The sequence below is a fragment of the Cupressus sempervirens genome, chromosome 10 (genome assembly GCF_028749045.1).
Source record: "Cupressus sempervirens isolate cs-2001-9-10 chromosome 10, ASM2874904v1, whole genome shotgun sequence".
In the NCBI taxonomy this organism is placed as follows: domain Eukaryota; kingdom Viridiplantae; phylum Streptophyta; class Pinopsida; order Cupressales; family Cupressaceae; genus Cupressus; species Cupressus sempervirens.
Genome location: NC_143127.1, coordinates 846,408,549 through 846,430,509, shown reverse-complemented (window position 1 = coordinate 846,430,509; position 21,961 = coordinate 846,408,549). Strand labels below are relative to the sequence as shown.

General features: G+C 34.9%; 1 pseudogene; it reads left to right on the top strand.

Moving 5' to 3' along the window:
- Positions 1–456: 456 nt before the first annotated feature.
- Positions 457–21,672, top strand: LOC149536645 (UPF0481 protein At3g47200-like; annotated as a pseudogene).
- The last annotated feature ends 289 nt before the right edge of the window (positions 21,673–21,961 follow it).

The window sequence follows — 21,961 nt, the reverse complement described above, 5'->3', positions numbered from 1 at the left end:
AGATTAATATCTTAAAACTTTTACTTCTCTTTAATTACAAATTTCTTCAAAAGATAAAAGAACATCTAAAACACTTCATAAAATTTAAGAAATATGTATTTTTCAATAATAACTATAAATCTTCAAAACATATATTGAAGTTCTGTTTATATTTCTCAATAAAATTACAGTGTGTGAGTTTGTTAGCATCAACATTTTTTATCATACTCAATGATTATTATTTTAAATGTTGATGCTAACAAACTCATACACAATCTTACCTAGAACTGGTGATGGATCATTGAATATGATCAAAATTATTGATGCTAATAAAATCAAACACAATATTCTCCAAAAGCATAAAGTGATGTATTTTATAAATCCACCATAATGAAATTCCAGCTTAGATTGTGCTCTTGAAGATCTAGAATAACTGTTAACTATTTCTTATTCATTATTAGGTTTGGGTCATTAACAATGGTAGAAAAGAGCAAGAAACAAGGTGGGAATGAAAGGGAACTAGAAATTGTAGATACAGGACAACATTACTCATGGTTTGATGATGTGAAGAGAATGTTTTAATTTTACAAGGTGGAAGACGACAACATAGATCATAAGTATAGAAATCTTTCTTCTGTGTCAATAAATATAGTGCCCAAGTATCTCAAGGACTTAAAAAAAGAACCATACAAGCCTTGAGTGGTCTCTCTAGGGTTTTTCTATCACAAAATGTTAGCCCCACCACACACTGAGATAGATCTCTACAAAGTAGAGGTTGTAATTCAATTTGTGAAAAGGCTTCCACCAAACCAGCAACACACCCACTTTCTAGTGGAAAATGTGGAGAGCTTGATTTTAGATATTAGAGAGAGCTACAAAGGAAAAAGTGAGTGCAAGGAAGACATCCTTGCAAGGCTCTTCATTTTGGAGATGCTAGGGCTTCTTAGCGATGAATCACAATGGAACATCAATGGTGATTCACAATGGAATCTTGATCCTTTTTTTAATAGGAACATGGTCTACTCTTGTCAATTTGATATCTTGAGTGATCTTCTATTGCTTGAAAATTAGGTACCCATAGTCCTCCTTCTTGGGTTGTTGGAGATAGAGGACGAATTAGTAGAAGAAATGGTGAGGATAGAGCTACTTAGAATTATATGTGATCCTATAGTGTTAGTTTTTATTAGCTTTGGATAGCTGTTCAATCATATGTGGTTAATTAGTAAATAATTGTTTTACTAACAAATTGGTTAGAATAGGGACACATATTTCTTAACTAATTGGCCACTTTTAGAAGCAACTAGAAACCAACTTGGTTAGGGTTGTTAAGTTGTTTTAATCTCAATTGTTGATTCAGAATCAATCTTGGCTGTTGGTTTTCCAACAAGAGTAGTATTAAAGGGGTTCTAGGGGGCATTTGGAAATAAATAAGTTGGAGAAGCATTTACAGTGTTAGTAAATAAATTTTCCATTATCTCAAATAGTCTTGTAGTGTTAGCAAGGGCGTAGTGATAGCATTAGGGATAGTAGTGGGGAATATCAGCTAAAGAATTTAGGAGTTTTCAGAGGTCTTCTAGTAAGAGGTAAGGAAATTTTTATCTCTTGATTTGTTGAAGTTAATGTAAATCCTCATCTATAGAACTAGTTTTCCCTTACGGCTTTTTCTATGTATGATTTGTTCAAAAATATTATGTTGGTTGTGCTTCATATTTCTTTCTATATTTTAATAGGGAAGTTACAGTTGTGTTATTTTTTGATATTAGTTATGAATTTATTTTCAATAGTTAAATAATCATTTAAGATAGGAGATTAATAATCAGTGACTATAAGAGGAATTTTCACATGGTATCAAAGCTTTGTTGAGGGTAGAGAAGTTTTTCCCAAAAAAAGAAATTAAGGGTTTATAAAACCTAGGTTGATCTCTTTAGATTTATTATTGCTTTAATCCCTTGAGATGAGTTTAACTAGTTTGAGAGATCTGGACAAATTGAATGGTGCATTGAATTTTTGAGTCTAGAAGACTAGAATTTCTTTATTGTTGGAAGATAATGGTATCAAGGATTATGTTACCACTATCGCGGTTGCTCCTATAGATTTAACACAACTTGCAGTATGCAGGAAGGATGATGCAAAGGTGAGGGTGATAATCCTTGATAGTGTCAAGGATCATATTGTTCCACATATCTCAGAGCTAGATACAAAGAAGATGTGAGATGTTGTTATAAATTTGTACTAGAATGCTACAACCAATAGGAAGATGATTCTCAAAGAGAAGATGAAGAATACCCAGATGAACCAGGGAGAAGATTTCACAAGTTACCTCACTAGGCTTAGACTTGTCAAGGATGATTTAGCATCTATTGGAGATAGCCCCAGTGATGATGAGCTAGTGAGAATATCCCTAAATGGGTTTACTAAGAAATGGGGTTTCTTTGTTCAAGTTGTTAGTGGAAAGGACACCTTACTGATTTGGGATTGACTATGGACTGATTTCACTTGGGAGGAATTTAGACAAAGTCTTGTCAATGGGGCCAACAAGAGTTGAAAAAGTGAGGAGTGGTAGCATTTATAGATTCGAGTTTGATACTTCTAAGACATTCATGTGAAGTAGTAAGCGTGGAGATGTTGGAGAGCTATGACATAGGAGGATGGGCCATATTCATCATGAAGCACTCAAATTTCTTTGTGAGATGGTGACATGTGTTTGAGAGGTGAGCACAAATCATGATGATGTATGTAAGGGATACATATTGGGGAAGTTTGTGAAAGCATCTTTTCCAAGGAGTGATACCATATCTAAAGGTGTTCTTGATCTAGTACATTTAGATGTATGTAGACCAATGTCAACAAAGTCTCTCAGAGGAGATGAGTACGATGTTACTTTTATTGATGATTTCTCCAAGAATATTTGGATATAGTTCTTGAAGACCAAGGATGAGGTTTTCAATTAGTTCCAAGAGTTCAAGGCTCTTGTGGAGAACTTGACAAGAAGGAATATAACTTGGTTCTTCAGTTAGACAATGGAGGTAAGTACAAGGGAAATAACTTCCAAGAGTTTTGTAATAGGGAAGAAATCAAGAGAGAGTGGATTGATCCATATAATTCATAGAAGAATGGAGTTACTGAGAGGAAGAACCATTCTATATTGGAGGCAGAAAGGGCTATGCTACATGACTAGGACATGCCGCACAATTTATGGGAAGAGGCATGTAGTACAACAGTCTATATTTAGAATAAGGTTCCACCCAAGGTGGTACGGAAGATGACACCAAAGAAAGATTTTGCAAAGAAGAAGCCAAATGATGGTCCCTTCAAAATATTTGGGAGTTTAACATATTGTCATATTCTAGGTGATACGCATAACAAGTAAAATAAGACTATAGAGAGGGGGTACTTTTTTGGGTACAGTGAAACTTAAAAGGCATATAGGATTTTTATTCTAGGGACCAGAAGAATTATAGTTAGATGTGATGTTAAGTTCATGGAGGACAAGGAATTTATAATGTCAAGAGATTTTCCAAAAAATGATTAGAGTGAGCAACTAGTAGAAGCTCCAAGGCTTAGTCAAGGGTAGTAAAGCACAAGTATAGCTATGAGTACAAGTGTAGGCTCACATGGTGAAGATTCATAGTGTATGGAGCAACAAGTGTAATAGGAAATGCATCTAGAAGACTTAGAGGTTGATATTTCATCCTCTATAGTTGGCAACCGAAACCACAAGGTTCAAGATACACAAAGGAATACTCAGGAGTTTGCGGGAGCTCCTAGGAAGATTACTAGACATTAGAGACAACTGACTAAGTTCAATGACTATGTGGCATTGTTAGTCATTAGATAATGAACCTTACATCTATTAGGAGGTTGCATAAGATCGGGTATGGAAGGATGCTATGGTTGAAGAATATTCTTCAATAATGCAGAATGATGTGTGAGAGATAGTGCCTAGACCAACAGATAGGGCAGTAGTTGGATCGTATTGGATCTTTAAGATAAATCATGGTGTAGATGGTAGCATCGAGAAACACAAGGCAAGGTTTTTTGCAAAGGGGTTCTCTCATAAGGAGGGAATATACTATGAGGAGACATTTTCTCCAGTGGCCAGGTATACTTCTATACACATTGTGATCTCATTTGCAACATAAATGGGATGGGAAATCCATCGAATATATCTGGAAGCAACATTACTTGATGGTGAGTTGAAGGAGGAGTTATACATAGAGAAACCAAATGGATTTCTAGCACAAAGCAAGAAGATCCACGTGTGCATATTAAAGAAGCCTTGTATAGACTCAAGGAGGCTCCTAGAGTATGGTATGAGTGCATCGATACATACTTGCAAGAAATGGGCTTTGTGAAGAGTGAAGTGGATTCCAACCTCTACTACTTGGTGGTTGGGGGTGAGGTTATTATTCTTTGTCTTTATGTGGATAACTTATTTCTTATAGGTGTACTATGAGTAATAGACTACTGTAAGAGGGATCTTATAGAAGAGTTTGAGATGAAGGATTTGAGACTTGTCCACTACTTTCAAGGCATGGAAGTATGTCAGACTTATGGAGAGATTTTCCTTGGTGAAGGGGAATATTGCATTGAAATCTTGAAGAGATTCAGGATGAAGGATTGCAAGGTAATTTCTACACCCATGATCACGAATTGGAGGAAGGTAGATGCATTTAGGGAAATTCGTGTATATCTCACTTTATATAGGTATTTGATTGGTTTGCTTATGTATTTGGTCATCACCAGGCCAAATATAGCATTTGTAGTTAACTCTCTTAGTCAATTCATGGTTGAACCAAAGACAATGCATTAAACAATGGCCAAGCATGGGCTACATTACTTGAATGGTACAATTGTGTATGGGATCATGTAGATTTGAGGTGAAGGTACTAGGTTGATAGGCTATACTAATGCAAATTGGGCAGGAAGTGCAATAGACAAAAGGAGCACTTTAGGGTGATGTTTTAGTTTGCGATTAGAAGTTGTCTCTTGGTTCAGTAGGAAGCAGAAGTTTGTGACTCAGAGTATAGCAAAACAATAATACATAGTAGCTAGCAGGGTGACATGTGAAGCTATATGGATTTGAAATTTTTTAGTACCTTGTTTCGTTAGAAGGTTGAGACTAACTCAATATACTATGACAATCAGAGTTGTATCAAGTTGTTTGAGAATCTAGTATTTCATGATAGGTCTTTAAAATATATAGATATTTGATACCACTTCATTAGAGATTGTGTAAAATGAGAGATTGTTTAACTACTATACATACCTACAAAGAAGTAGGTAGTAGACATTCTAACTAAGGCATTAGGGAAGGTGAAATTCATGTTCTTCAGAGATAAGTTTGGTGTTATGGAAGAACAACCTCCTCACTAAGAGGGAGTGCTAGTTTTAGTTAGCTTTGGACAGTTGTTTGTCCATATTTGATTAATTAGAAAATAATTGTTTTACTAAAAAATTGGTTAGAATAGGGAAAAATATTTTTTAATTAATTGGCCACTTTTAGAAGCAACTAGAAACCAACTTGGTTAGGGTTGTTAAGTTGTTTAAATCTCGACCTATGATTGAGAATCAATCTTGGCTGTTGGTTTTCCAACAAGAGTAGTATAAAAGGGGGTTAGTGGGGCATTTTAAAATGAACAAGTTGGAGAAGCATTTGTAGTGTTAGCAAATGAATTTATAGTGATAGAAAATAGTCTTATAGTGTTAGAAAATAGTCTTATAGTCTTATAGAAAATAGTCTTATCATGATAGAAAATATTTTTTCCCTAAAAATTAAAATATTTCAAATTATATACATACATACATATATACACTAAAAAATTAAACCTCATGTAACTTATCTTTTATTTTTTATATGATTATTAATAGAAATATTCTCAAGAATTTAAAAATAAATATTTAATTTTAAATATCCAATTTATTGAAATTTAAATTAATAACAATTTCTAATAAAGTTTTAAATACAAATTTAAATTAATTTAATAAATTAAAGATTTAAGGTGATTTATTTATAAAAGTATTTGAAATATTTCATTGCTTAAGTCTGTGTTTGGACAAATACAAAATAAATTTATTATAAAAGTTCATAATAAATATTATTAACCAACATAAAAGTTCACTCTTGATAGTTTATAGGAAATAATAAATATTATATAACAAAAATATTTTTGAGAATTGGAAAATTAGTTTTAACTTAAAATTTTATAAAGTTAAAAAAGATAAAAGGAATTGAAACAATATAGTTTTAATCATAATGATCGAATAAATAAATAAGCGTCCTTCAAAACATGTTCTTTTAGAAATATATTCAATTATATAGTTACAAAATTTACCAAACTCAATGGTGGTTCTAACTTTCTACTCAATGGAGGGTAAGGTAGCATCTCTTGTAGGGTTTTTGGTGTTGCCCCATCATGAGCCTATCTCAACATGCCAACAAGCTTAATTGAAGGCCTTTGAAGCCATAGAGACAAACATTATGCAAGTCATTAGCACACCATTACTTATTTATCTTATGTTATTTTATTATAATCAATGATTTGGAATCACATTTGGTAATTCGTCATAGGATGAAAAAATTAAAAAATAACCCTAAACTTTGAAAGTTTTCACATTGATGATGAATCATGAAATATATTTCCAAATATTGCATGAAAACTATTTTACACAATCATATCCATAAGTTAATGAATAATATTAAAATGGAAAATATCGCTCATTAGTTCATTTACACATTCACATCCATAACTTAATCAATAAAATTATAATGGGCTTTACACTACAAAAACATGTCAAAAACTCATCTAAAATGCAAAAGTTAATCAAATCAACAATACACAGTTTGTGAAAATGATAACTTGTGAAGTTGAAAATATAATTGTTGTGAAAATCTCAGAGATAGAGATAACTTGAGGAGTTGAAAAATACCTTTGTTGTGAAGCAATTTTAGACCAGACTGGCAATTATTGTTTCATGACCAAAATTCCCAAAAGTCACAAGAAAAATATGGCGAACCCTTTAGTGATCTATGAAGACAATGATAATATTCATAAAATACTCTATCGACTTATCCCTTAAATATTCATAACCACAATAGCTCTTCTTACCTCCTCCATATCTTCATCACTAGCTATTTTTACATCCACAAGACCCATTATGTTTCCTCTCTGAATTTGCAATGAAGCCCAAGGAGGAAAGTACAACCTGCTCTCCTCCACCCTTAAATCCAGATTTCTACGACCAGATATAATTTCCAACAATGTCACACCAAAACTATATACATCTACTTTTGGAGTGATTGGGAGCCCCGTGATCCACTCAGGCGCCAAGTACCCTCGGGTCCCTCTCGTGGTTGTCAATACACAGCTAAAGTCTCTCCCCAACACCTTTGCCAGCCCAAAATCGGCTATCTTGGGGCTGAAATCATCATCCAGAAGAATGTTTTCAGGCTTGACATCGCAGTGGATGATCTGATCCCTGCATTTCTCATGCAGATAAACTAATCCTCATGCAGTACCCAGTGCAATCTTAGATCAGGTCGTCCAATCCAGCACCTTCTCTGCTTCTTCCTCTTTACGGAAGAGGAATGAATTGAGAGAGCTGTTGGGCATGTAGGCATTGAACAGCAGCCTATGAGCGCCTTTTACACAGAACCCATACAACGTTACCAAATTAACATGCTGTAGAATACCCATGGTACTTATTTCTTGACGGAATTGCTTCTCTGCTCCTGCACAACCCTCTAATCTCTTAACTGCCACATGCTTGCTGTCTGGCAATGTTCCTTCTAACACCGAACCGAATGCTCCGCTTCCCAGCTTATGCTTGAAATTCTCGGTTGCAATCTGCAGCTCTTTATAACTGAATACTTTGAGCATGATTGGCACCTCCTCTTCTACGCTTCTCTTCTTTTGTAGTCTTCGACATTTCCACAAAAAAAGTGCAGTCAGCAGGAGGGCAAAAACAATACAGAAAGCTCCGGCAGAAGGAAGTAAAATAAGTAGCACAAGTACTTTCTTGCTTCTCACTGACGTCGACTGCAGCAACTCAGAAGCTGTGAACCTGATGAAGATGGACTCATTGTTAGACAAAACACGCATTTTGAATAATTCTCTGAACCACAATCTATAGACTGGTACTAGATCAGAAACTACGAAAGAAAAGGCTGTGCAGGAGCAATTGTTGAGACAAGCTGTCCTGCAGCTTTGATCTGTTGGCTCGTTGTTGATGAGGACAGCTGCTTCATCGGGCAAGGATCTGTTCCTTGTTTCGAGGAAGCCACCGGTGGTGCAGTTGAGGGGTTTTCACCGAGCACAACCATTTGACAAAACACCCCGAGTCTTATTCTTGGGTTTGAAACACTCAATGCAACTACACTCATCAATCAAATTACACAGCCCATACGGCCCACAGATATCGTACTGACTGCACTAACCTTGGTATGAAGACCATCCCTGAATCCAACTACCATCATCCCTCAAGTAGTAGAGGTGTATTTCGCCATTCTCGTCTAACTGGAACTGTCCTGTGATGGTATCGAATAAAGGAAATATGGTGAAACTGACATATATTTTTGAAGGAGAAACCTCCACACAGGACTCTTCGAATCTCTTTGGAGCACAATTCTCTGGAACCTTGAAGAAATAATTTCCAGTCCACTCTCCGGTGGACCAGTATGGAACAGTGTTGTTATAGAACAGTAGCACCCGCGTCTTTCCCGGGGTGATGTCCATTCCACAAGAGAAGAGCCCAGTTGCAGGATCCGTAGAACTCTTCCACAAAGTGACCATCGTGCCTTTCCACAACTTCATGCCGAGCAAAAATGTATTTGCTGGATGAGCGAAACTCTCCCAAACAATCTCAGACTTGTTGTGGCCGCGACCGAAAATATTGAAATTGCCAAGTCTCGTTATCACTGCCCGCGATCCTTTCAGACCATTATTACTAGACCACACTAACCGGCCCTTTCCATCAAATAGTCTGAGATGACCGTGGCTTGAAAATTTTAGAGAACCGGCCACGCCTTTGACGGGATTGTCTCTGTTGGCCACCCAAACTATGACCTTGGGAGACACTCCTGAGTACCAGATGCCAACATACCAGTTATTCGTTCCATTTGAACTGAAAAAGAACAATTCAAATGTGCTATTCTTTGATATTAAGGTCTCATTTCCAGTGAGAGAATCCCCTCGTTAAAGCGTATCCCCACCATCTAATGCAAATGAAATGCAATTATTCAGTGCAACAAAGATAGCAATTACTAAGACCAAATGCTTCATCACCATTTCGATGAAAGTGCGAATTGTATCTTTTCAATATAAATAGAAAGCAAACAGGCTAACCTTGTGCAATTCCGTTTACAATTTGCTCTAACCATCCAAGATTTTCAAATTTTCTACGCTCGAGGACTTCCAAACTGTCAATCGAACGATACGCGTCAATGGTGAATAAGACGACTTATGATTTGACAGCGTACAATGCACTCCCTAGCACGATCAAGTTGGGCTTCCAAAAGGACTGTCTATGTGAGGAATACGTTTGTGCATAGAAAGACGAGGGATAATCATCTCTTTTGAAAGCTTCCACGCTTGACGACAGGATGTAAGTCAAGTCTTTGTCTATCAAGAAGATAGACTAATTTTCATGATATTTTGTGTAGAAAATAACTAAAAATATTATTGTGTTTAAGCAATCATCTTATTTTTTCTTTAATGCAATTTGTCTCAGTATAACACAAACAACAATTTTATTTTTTTTCTATATTTGAGAACACAATGTAAGTTAAGTCTTTGTCTAAGACGAATCCTGGTTCTATTTCTAGAGGGAAAAGTCATTTTTTCCTTCATTGGTATGACAAAAACGAAATTCTATAAATAATAATTTGTTATTATAATATGTAATAAATAAGTTGAAAATTTTTGGACTTGATTTTTTCCTTATCATTTGGTCAATTGACTCTATTAAGAGGAAAAACTACTAATTGCACTTTAGTGTGGAATGATTAAGTATTTTGTCCCCCTCTCTCTCCCCATTTCCCTCTCTCTATCCATTTATATATCTCCATCACCCTTTGGTAAACCTTTAAATTTCCACATGTTTATATTTAATCCCCCATCTCTCCTTATATCCCTCTCTCACTATTATCTCTCCATTCCTCTCTATTACTATATGTCCCCCTGGCTACACATTTCCCTATTTATTCCTTTCTACATATAGTTTATCTCTCCTTCTCATTCCCTAACACAAATGTGGAGGTATTTAACCAAGTAAATATTAAAAAGGAAAATAAAATTATTATTTCTTTAAAATGTTAATGCATTTAACCTAGAAAAGTATTAATTAAGGAGGAGAATATTATTATTTCTAAGATAAATAGCTTGATTTGAGATAGTGATAGAAATAAGGAAATAGATGTATTTGACAAATCTTGTGAGTTCTATGAGGTATTTCCACAAATCATATCTCTTTGGGCTCTATGTGGTTCATGGAAGAGTCGAGAATGTAAACTAATAACTTGTAATATATTATAAAAAATACAATAAAAAATTTACATCTATTACAATACTAATTTATATTAATAAAAAAAATTACATTTTTTTAAACAATTAATTAAATCTTTTATAATCTATTTATTATATTATTACATAATAATAATTATGATCTTAAACATTAAAAAAATATTAAACTTTTATAAATGCATAATTGACTTTTTATAAGTGATATTTATAAACAAAAGACATAAAATATAAATTTAAACCTTAAAATTAATAACTTAGATTTCAATTAAAAGTGGACTATGGACCATGTCAAATATTGAAAGAGCTATTGGAGTACAAATTTGATAAGGGAATGCAAGTCATAAAGTATGACAAATAACTTTATGTTTTCTATGCAGGGACAACTACTTCAAAACTTGCAGATGTAGTAAATTTGATGAATGGGCAAGGCTGAAAATCAACCATAGAAATGGAAAAAATGCAGTAAAATGATGAATGGTTAAATTTTAATGGTACTGATATAATAGATGTTGGAATCTATTGACATAAAATTGTTGAATGTATAATGAAAATATTACTAATGAGCCTATTTCAAGTATGTTATTAAACCTATAATTTGGTTGGTTATGATTGCATGCATTATGTGATACTTGGTTGTTATTATTGTTTTTATGTGTATATTTATGTATGTATATATGTATGTATGTATGTATGTATATGTATGTATGTGTGTATATATATGTGTGTATATCTATATCTATATCTATATAATGCCTTTTGTGTTTTTACACTTGTTTCTTTTCCAATGATGTAAATAAATAATATGAAATTACCCATCATTTATTGTGGGATGCCTTGCTATTCCTCTTTTTAGTAGATATAGATATAGATATAGATATAGATACATATATATACACATATATACATATACACATACATACATATATATATATATATATTACACACACACACACACGGACGCACACAAACACACACACACACACACCAGGGACCAGAAGAATTATAGTTAGATGTGATGTTAATTTCATGGAGGACAAGGCATGTAGAATGTCCAAAGATTTTCCAACAAATGATTAGAGTGAGCAATTGGTAGAAGCCCCAAGGCTTAGTCAAGGGTAGCAAAGCACAAGTATAGTTACAAGTACAAGTGTAGGCTCACATGGTGAAGATTCACAGAGTATGGAGCAATAGGTGCAATAGGAAATGCATCTAGAAGACTTAGATGTTGATATTTCATCCTCTATAGTTGGCAACCAAAACCACAAGGTTCAAGATACACAAAGGAATACTTAGGAGTTTGTGGGAGCTCCTAGGAAGAGTACTAAACATTAGAGACAATTGACCAAGTTCAATGACTATGTGGCATTTGTTAGTCATTAGATAGTGAACCTTCCATCTATTAGGAGGTTGCATGAGATTGGGTGTAGCAGGATGCTATGGTTGAGGAATATTCTTCAATAATTTTGAATGATGTGTGGGAGATAGTGCCTAGAACAATAGATAGGGCAGTAGTTGGATTGTATTGGATCTTTAAGATAAAGCATGGTGTAGATGGTAGCATCGAGAAATATAAGAAAAGGTTTGTTGCAAAGGGGTTCTCTCAGAAGGAGGGAATAGACTATGAGGAGACATTTTCTCCAATGGCCAGGTATACTTCTATACAAGTTGTGATCTGATTTGCCACATAAATTGGATGGGAAATCCATCAAATAGATGTGGAAACAACATTACTTAATGGTGAGTTGAAGGAGGCGTTATACATAGAGAAACCAAAAGGATTTCTAGCACAAAGAAAGGAGACCCACATGTGCATATTAAAGAAGCCTTGTATAGACTCAAGGAGGCTACCAGAGTATGGTATGAGTGCATTGATACATACTTGCAAGAAATGGGCTTTGTGAAGAGTGAAGTGGATTCTAACCTCTACTACTTGGTGGTTGGGGGTGAGGTTATTATTCTTCGTCTTTATGTGGATAACCTATTTCTTATAGGTGTACTAGGACTGATAGACTATTGCAAGAGGGATCTTGTAGAAGACTTTGAGATGAAGGATTTGAGACTTGTGTACTACTTTCTAGGCATGGAAGTATGGAAGACATATGGAGAGGTTTTCCTTGGTGAAGGGGAATATTGCATTGAAATCTTGAAGAGATTCGGGATGAAGGATTGCAAGGCAATTTCTACACCCATGATCATGAATTGGAGGAAGGTAGATACATTTAGGGAAATTCATGTAGATCTCACTTTATATAGGTATTTGATTGGTTTGCTTATTTATTTGGTCAACACGAAGCCAAATATAGCATTTTTAGTTAATTCTCTTAGGCTGTTCATGGTTGAACCAATGACAATGCATTAAACAACAGCCAAGCATGGGTTACGTTACTTGAATGGTACAATTGTGTATGGGATCATATATATTCGAGGTGAAGGTACTAGGTTGATAGGCTATAATACAGATCAGATAGGAAGTACAATAGACAAAAGGAGCACTTTAGGGTGATGTTTCAATTTGCGATTAGAATTTGTCTCTTCGTTCAGTAGGAAGTAGAAGTTTGTGACTCTGAGTTCAGCAAAAGCATAATACATAGTAGCTAGCAGGGCGGCATGTGAAGCTATATGGATTTAAAAGTTCTTAATAGCATTGTTTGGTCAGAAGGTTGAGACTAACTCAATACAGTACGACAATCAGAGTTGTATCAAGTTGTCTAAGAATCCAGTATTTAATGATAGGTCTTTAAAATATATAGACATTAGATATCACTTCATTAGAGATTGTGTACAATGAGGTTTAGTTTAACTACTATACATACCTACAAAGGAGTAGGTAGAAAACATTCTAACTAAGGCATTAGGGAAGGTGAAATTCATGCTCTTTAGAGATAAGTTGGGTGTTATGGCAAAACAACTTCCTCACTAAGAGGGAGTGCTAGTTTTGGTTAGCTTTGGACAGTTGTTTGTCCATATGTGATTAATTAGAAACTAATATTTTTACTAACAAATTGGTTAGAATAGCGAAATATATTTGTTAATTAATTGGCCACTTTTAGAAGCAACTAGAAACCAACTTGGTTAGGGTTGTTAAGTTGTTGTAATCTCGACCAACATTTTAGAATCAATCTCAGCCATTGGTTTTCTAATAGGAGTAGTATAAAAGGGGGTTAGCAGGGCATTTGAAAATGAACAAGTTGGAGAAGTATTCGCAGTGTCAGAAAATGAATTTATAGTGATAGAAAATAGTCTTATAGTGTTAGCAAGGGTGCAGCGATAGCATTGGGGATAGCAGTGGGGAATATTAGACAGAGAAATTGGGAGGTTGTCAGAGTTCTTCTAGTGAGAGGCACATAATTTTGTTTCTTTTGATTTTCTAAAGTTAATATAATTCTTCATCTGTAAAATTTGTTATTCCCTTAGGGTTTTTTCTAGGGATGATTTGTTTGAAAATATTGCATTCATTGTGTTGCTTATTTCTTTCTATATTTTATTGGTGATGTTGCTATTGTGTTATTTTTTTATATTAGTTGAGAATTTATTTTCATCACTTAAATAATCATTTAAGATAGGATTTTAATAATCAGTGTCTACAATAAGAATTTTCAAATATAATTGCCCTTGTTCACCCTTTTTCATATTCTCTGTAGCCAAAAAGAGAGGAAATAGGGGATGAGCATAAAGAGCGCAAGGGAAAATTTGGAGAAGCCCTCAAATTAAAGTACAAGGATCTACATGACTATAACCATATTATGGGTTTTCTCCATGATTTCATTGTTCATCAGTTGAAGACTACCTGTGAAGGAAAAAATATAAAAGGTGTTGGTATTACAATACCAGAGGTAGAGGGCCATAATATTCATCATCGTGATCGCCACCGCCATCGTCTTCTACATCATCATCCTCATAAGAAAGGCTTAGCTCATAAACATAAGAAAGAGTATCATTATCAATACCTTGTGGCTTCTACAACAGAGATGTACAATAATGGAATGAAACTCAGATCATATGAGGGAGTCCCATTTGCCCATTCCCTCTGCTCTGTGAAAAATGAAAAGACTATTTCTGCTTGTGAAATGGGCTTTTGATGCCATAGACTTGATCTTTAGGAACCTCGTGGCTATGGACATCTTCCAGGAGAAGGAACTTAACGTTATTTCAGAGTATGTGTTTCTGATGAGTAGTTTGATCTAGTTTGAGAAGGACGTGTCTTTGCTGAGGAAGAAGGGAATAATCTAGAGCTACATTGGGACCAATGAGGAAGTTAGTTCCCTCTTCAATAGTCCATGCAAAGGGGTCAACTTCAGTTTCACTAACAAAGACAAGTTTGAGAAATTGTCATGTCCCCATTTTGAAAGTAATTTGATTTAATTAATTAAATTAATTATGTTGTCTGAAATAATGAATATTTTATGAGGATGACTAATTAATTATCTTAATTAAATAAATAAGTGGTATTAAGTTAATTATTTATAAAGTTATAAAATAAATAAATATTAAAAGATAACTTTATATTTAATTAATTTAATAAAGTGACTTGAATTATAAAATATTTTATAAAGTCTCTTAATAGATAAAATAAAATAATGTTCTAGAAGTTTCTGGAGAAAGTAGAGAAAGAAAAAATATAGGCATGGAGGGCTCATTGTCTATCATCCAAGTTTAATTTCTCTATTGTGTCTACTTGAGCATTTGTGGAGCTTGAAGGCCTGCAAGTATTCAGCTTAATCATTAGGAATGATACCTGCCAAGGGATTGCATAATTGAGGGGATGAAAGATCCTCTAAAGGGTTGCCCTTTAGAAGTGGCACTTATCCATTTCATGTTGAGCTTAATTTGTATACTCAGACTTACCTGAGGGTTTAAGTTTTTGGTTGCAAGAGAAAAAAAAAAAGCAGATCCAAAAGAGCAGTTCTAAAAAGTAGATCCGAAAAAAGTAGTCTGAAAAAATAGATCCAAAAAAGAAGTCCGAAAAAATAGATCCAAAGAAGCAAGCAAAAAAGTAGATCCACAAAAGCAAAGCAAAAAAATAGATCCAAAAAAGTAAAGTGAAAAGGTAGCATTGGTAAAAATTATTATAGCCATCTACAATCAGGTTCCTTTGGATATTTTATGCATTTTTATTATTTAGATGCATATTAGAAAATAGGTTTGTAGATGAAAGTTTGTATCAAATTTAAGCATTATTCTTGCAAATTTAAGCCAAGAGTCTTGGCCATTTCATACTAGCATTGTAGTTGACATTATATGTGTAATAAAGGAGACATAAGTTGCTAGTCTGACATAGTTGTAATTGAATGTGTATTTATCATTCATGATCAACTTATTAGCTTGCATGCCAATTTTTTGACAAAATGTCAATTGGCTATAGGTTCTCTTTTTGGCATAAATAATGTTATAATTTTGCATGCCAAGTGTTTGTATTAATGCCACTTGGCTATTAGTGCATTAAGACCATCATAGTTTGCATCCAAAGTATTTTTCATAATTACTACTTTCTGCAGCAGCATATTGCAAGTAGTTTTTAGTCACATATATGCATTAAATATTATCAAAATAATTTGCACATTCATGTTAGGTCATTGTTTAGTCAATTTTGAGCCCTCTTGCAAAAATTCTCATCGATGCTAACTGAAGAAAAGAGTCATTAAACAAAAATGAAATACTATATCAGTCACATGACCCTTGTATGTGAAGTGTTTGACAAAATTTCTTAGTTCAGCATTAGATGTTTTTAGTGGCCTATTGGTAGGGGTTATTACAGTGGTATCAGAGTGGTTTCCTGGCAGCCTGATAGGGTTTATGCAACCACCATTCAATTTAGTTAACAAGAGCAAAAACAAAAGGGCTCTATTTACACAGGGAACCAACATAGCTGAGAACATGGCTAAAAGACATTCTAAAAGCCCACCCAGAATTATGAGAAATGATAAGGCTTTACAGCATCAAGATAGGCTTCTACAATCAATAGAGGCATGTACACAGGAAATAAAGGCTATGATGCAATATTTGATTGGGGAAAATAGGAAGGATGACAGGAGCATAGCAAGATCACAACATGGGAAAAGGACATGGTCTGGGACAGCTGACAAACCCACATGTCCTATATTCAGGGAAGAAACTCCAACACTCACACATGATACTATGGTAATAGATATTGTTGTTAAACTCTGAAAAGAAAGGAATAAGTGGAATTCATTACCGACATATGTATAGTATAGATGGCCATTTGACAGGTACCTGAACTACAAAGCTACCATGCATAAGCAAGCAGGTAAACATAGTGAGTTGCAACAAGTCACCAAAAAGTTGATTGGATTTCTATTTCGTAGATCTTCTCACAAGGCAGATGACACAATTACTAGGAACTTGCATGAGGAGTTTGAGAATTTAGCTTATAGTTAGGCTGAGGTCTTAGATTCTACTCTAGCATAGGAGGAAGTGGTGAAGGATATTACACAGATTGATAGTAACTGTCAACTTGATACTCAAGTGGAGATAGTTGTATACAGGTTGCCAGAGGGTGATATCATAGGTACTCAGGATGATTTGGTTACGACAGGTAGTGACTATAGTGTAGAGGGTTCAAATGATGATTTTGAGGATGTTGTTGTGCATGATGGTGATGAGCAGATGTTGAGTATTCATGACTTTGCTAAGAGGGAGTACCAGGCACATTTGGATGCTTTGTCACATGAGGTTGAGGCTGGTAGTACTTCACATGATTTATCTAGCCAGCTGAAGATGAGTGAAGACAGTATTGTGACTTCATGATCTCATCATGATAGGATACAGGATATGATAGAGGATCACATCCGGGTGATTCAATTACAATGCAGACATAAGGGAGTTCAGGTAGAGTCTTCTTGTGTTAACTTATAGAAAATTAGGGGAGGAATGGGGATGATGAAGTTGAGTTATTTACATCTTCTATCAGGTCATGACCATCTTCTTAGCCTTGCTAGAGACTATTTAGATGCTTTAAGGAGGAAGGAGGAGGAAATTGATAGGCTTTCTTGCAAGCTTGAGGACACTCGAGCTTCTTTGGTAAATACTCCATTGGCATTAAAGGACTTGGAGAGACATGGGGATGAGCATGGCATGGAGTTGAGTTTAGTTTCATCTTGCACACCTAATACTTGGCTTTCTGCGGCAGGTGGATCATATGTGGTCATTCATAATGTTGTGAGTTCATCTTGCATTCACATCTAGGATACAAGGACAATGTTAGATAGGTATGTGGAGTTAGTTGGTATTAGTCATATTACTCAGGTGAGGAATTTGCTTGAGTTACCAACTAATTCTAGTTCATAGATATGGACTCGAGATTGTTATATTGGCATTTGGGATTTAGTTTACTGGAGATGTTTATCACTTTTTGGTAGTAGTGATTGTTTGGGTGCTATCATGGATTTGATTAGTAGATTGCATGGTGTTGTTTTTTCTTGTGCCAGCAGCTTGTTCGATGTTGGTATTAGTTTTTATACACCAATGTTGGGCTTTGTTCATATATCTAGCAAACCATTCTTGCTGGAATGTGTTGATGATCTTTCATATTTGGTAGTATGTACAGATGAGTCCCAGGATCATATTGACATTGATGAAATTTAGGAGGATGTAGTGGGTAGTTTTGAGGACTTAGTTTCCTCAACAATTTCTTTTGGTACAGAGGAGTTGGATAGTGGTGCTACAGTTTTTGGTACTCCATAAGTTGATATGAGCTTTGGAGTTGATTTGTAGGATATGGATGGTAATACTCTAGAGACCAATAACTTTGAGGATACTCCTTTGGATAGTGCATCAGAGGAGGATTGTAGGAGACAGTCCAACCAGCGCCATCATGTGTCTAGTCAGCTAAGAGTTAGTGGGCAAGACATTGCTATTGCTTGCCAAAATTTTAATGCTACTCAATAGTTGTTAGCAATTTATGGATGGGGTTATCCTACTAGTGATGAGTAGGGAGGTAGTTATCTTTCCTTGACAAAGATCCACTCTTTATGGGAGGCTATCTGGATTCTAAGATAGAATTATATGCAGTTGGTAGTTGACAAAGATTATCTTATGGAGTGGGGCAACACAACATATGATGCATTGTTGGTCAAGGAAGATGAGGTGAGTGAGCTTACTCAGCAGCTCATGGTGACTTTTTAGATTCTTGAGAGTGCATAGTTAGCTCTTGAGGAGTCACAATTTCATTTGGCTAAGGTGACCATGGAGTTTGAGCGGCTGCAGCCTTTACCCAATTCTGTAAAGTCATAGGTTGTGATATCTGGCAATTCGAGGATTTCCATGGTCGAGATTGTCAAAGGGAATGGAGATGGGGATGCATCCATCCTTAATACTAGCATTAGCATATTACATTCTCTTCCATAGGGTTCAGGTTCAATTGAATTGGGTGTTGTAGAAAATTGTTGTGGTATGCCTGACATGGTGGTGGTCTCTACTACTGATGGGATGGAGACTGGTAATGTTGTATTAGAGATCATGTGTGATGTTGGTGAGCTGACAGTTGGCATGGTTTCTGCTAGTGATACTACTCCTTTGGTGGTGTCTTCAGAGGTAGTAGTTAGTTCGAGCTTGGTTAGTGATCAGTTGTAGTTAGTTTCATCTAGATTGTAGTTTGAGCCACTGACTGGGATTGGTGCATTCTATTGGCATTACACTGTGAGGTATGCTCATCAATTTACCTTTGATGACCATGTTGATGAGATGATGATACAGAGATGTACTTTGGTTCCTAGTGCTTATCTTCAGTTATGGGATGGTTTGACGCCATGAGATGAGAGTTGCAATGGGCATGACATGGCGATAGGTTATGCGGTTGACAGCTTGATGGTACATGACTTAGAGTAGGAGTTTGGGAGTGATGCTTCATCAATTGTTATTGATTCTACTCCTTTGGATATGTCATTTCCTGACTTAGCTAGTGATTTGTTGCAGTGGGTTGCATCACCTGTGCATGGCGAGCTATCGCTTGAGGCTGGTTCTTTTAATCAACATTATACTACAGGGTATGTTCATCAGTTTGCATTTGATCCATATGTTGAGGAGTTGATGGCAAGCTGACTTGGTTTGGGTTCTATTTCTTGCTATTTATCTTATGAGGTATACTCACCATTAGTGGAGCATGAGAGTTATTATTATGACACAGTGGCCGGTGATTTGCAGAGTTGTGCTAACTGCAATAGGTGTATAGTATGTGCATTCTCCATACTTGGTGCAATTTTGTTTGAGAGTGTTCACCACTGTGATAGAGTTGGATGGTACATCCCACATAGGTCAATGGGATGCGTTGATGGTATTTACTGTGTTGGCAATTTGGGATGTCCACTCTACTTGAGTTCTGATATTTTGGGAGTTTGTGTCTCATGGGTTCCTAACTATGGCAGTAGTGGATTTGAAGTTCAGTTGAGTAGTGATTCAGGCTTCATTCATGTATTCTTCTTGGTTATATTGCAAAGGATATTGTAGGAGCCTACGTTGATTGACAGTAGTATAGTTCATGACTACATTTGGGATCCAGGTGGATTGATTGGTTTATTGTTCAGCCATTGCTTGGGGACAAGCAATTTCAGGAAGGGCAGATTGTCATGTCCCCATTTTGGAGGTAATTTGATTTAATTAATTTAATTAATTAAGTCATCCAAAATAGTGAATATTTTATGAGGATGACTAATTAATTATTTTAATTAAATAAATAAGTGGTATTAGGTTAATTATTTATAAAGTTATCAAATAAATAAATATTAAAAGATAACTTTATATTTAATTAATTTAATAAAGTGACTTGAATTATAAAATATTTTATAAAGTCACTTAATAGATAAAATAAAATAATGTTCTAGAAGTTTTTGGAAAAAGTGGAGGAAAAAAAAATAGAGGCATTTAGGGCTCATTGTCTATCATCCAAGTTTATTTTCTCTATTATGTCTACTTGAGCATTTGTGGAGCTTGAAGGCCTACAAGTATTCAGCTTAATCATTGGGAATGATACCTCCCAAGTGATTGCATAATTGAGGGGGTGAAAGATCCTCTGAAGGGTTGCCCTTTGGAAGTGGCACTTAGCCATTTCAAGTTGAGCTTAATGTGTATACTTAGACTTACCTGAGGGTTTGAGTTTTTGGTTGCAAGAGAAAAAAAAGCAGATCCAAAAAAGTAGTCCAAAAAAGAAGATTCAAAAAAAATAGTTTGAAAAAGAAGATCTGAAAAAATAGTTTGAAAAAGTAATTCCAAAAAAGCAAGTGAAAAAGAAAATTCAAAAAAGAAAAGTGAAAAAAAAAATCCAAAAAAGCAAAATGAAAATGCAACATTGGTAAAAATTATTACAGCCATCTACAATCAGGTTCCTTTGGATATTTTATGCATTTTTATCATTTAGATGCATATTAGAAGATAAGGCTATAGGTGAAAGTTTGAATTAGATTTAAGCATTATTCTTGCAGATGTAAGCCAAGAGTCTTGGCCATTTCATACTAGCATTGTAGTTGACATTATATGTGCAATAAAGGAGACATAAGTTGCTGGGCTGACATAGTTGTAATTGAATGTCTATTTATCATTCATGATCAGCTTATTAGTTTGCATGCCAATTGTTTGACAAAATGTCAATTGGCTGTAGGTTCTCTTTTTGGCATAAATAATGTTATAATTTTGCATGCCAAGTGTTTGTATTAATGCCACTTGGCTATGAGTGCATTAACACCATCATAGGTTGCATCCAAAGTGTTTGTCATAATTACTATTTTCTTTAGTAGCATATTGCAAGTAGTTTTTAGTCACATATATGCATTGAATATTATCAAAATAAGTTGCACATTCAGGTTCGGTCATTGTTTAGTCAATTTTGAGCCCTCTTGCAAAAATTCTCATTGATCCTAATTGAAGAAAAGAGTCATTAAAGAAAACTGAAATACTATATTAGTCACATGACCCTTGTATGTGAAGTGTTTGACAAAATTTCTCAGTTCAACATTAGAGGTTTTTAGTGGCCTATTGGTAGGGGTCATTAAAAAAATTGAAGATGGGTGTCAATGAATGGTACAAATGGTGATTTGTGGTGAGAGTTAATGACTTCATGGAGAAAAACTCAAAGCTTCTGAAAGCTTTCACTATGTTTTGGGGAGTTGTTGTTTTGTTGGCAGCTACAACACCCTCAGTTGTGCAGATTATTGATAAGTTGTAGTCAAACAACCAAGTAAAAAGAATGATTAGTTGAGTGATCAAGATAAGCCAACATAAGGCGCACACATGATTTTGCAATATTTATATATTTCAACTATCTTAACTAATATTTAGGGTTATACTGATTGGTTATCTATATGTCATTAAGTTACAACATGTATCTATTATAATTGATGGATGTGATTATCTATCTCTATATGTAATTCTGGTTTGTTAGACATATTTTATTTGTATTTTGGTTCAATTAACAAAACAAGGGTTGTGTGCAGCTTTGTACTCTAAGTCCTTAT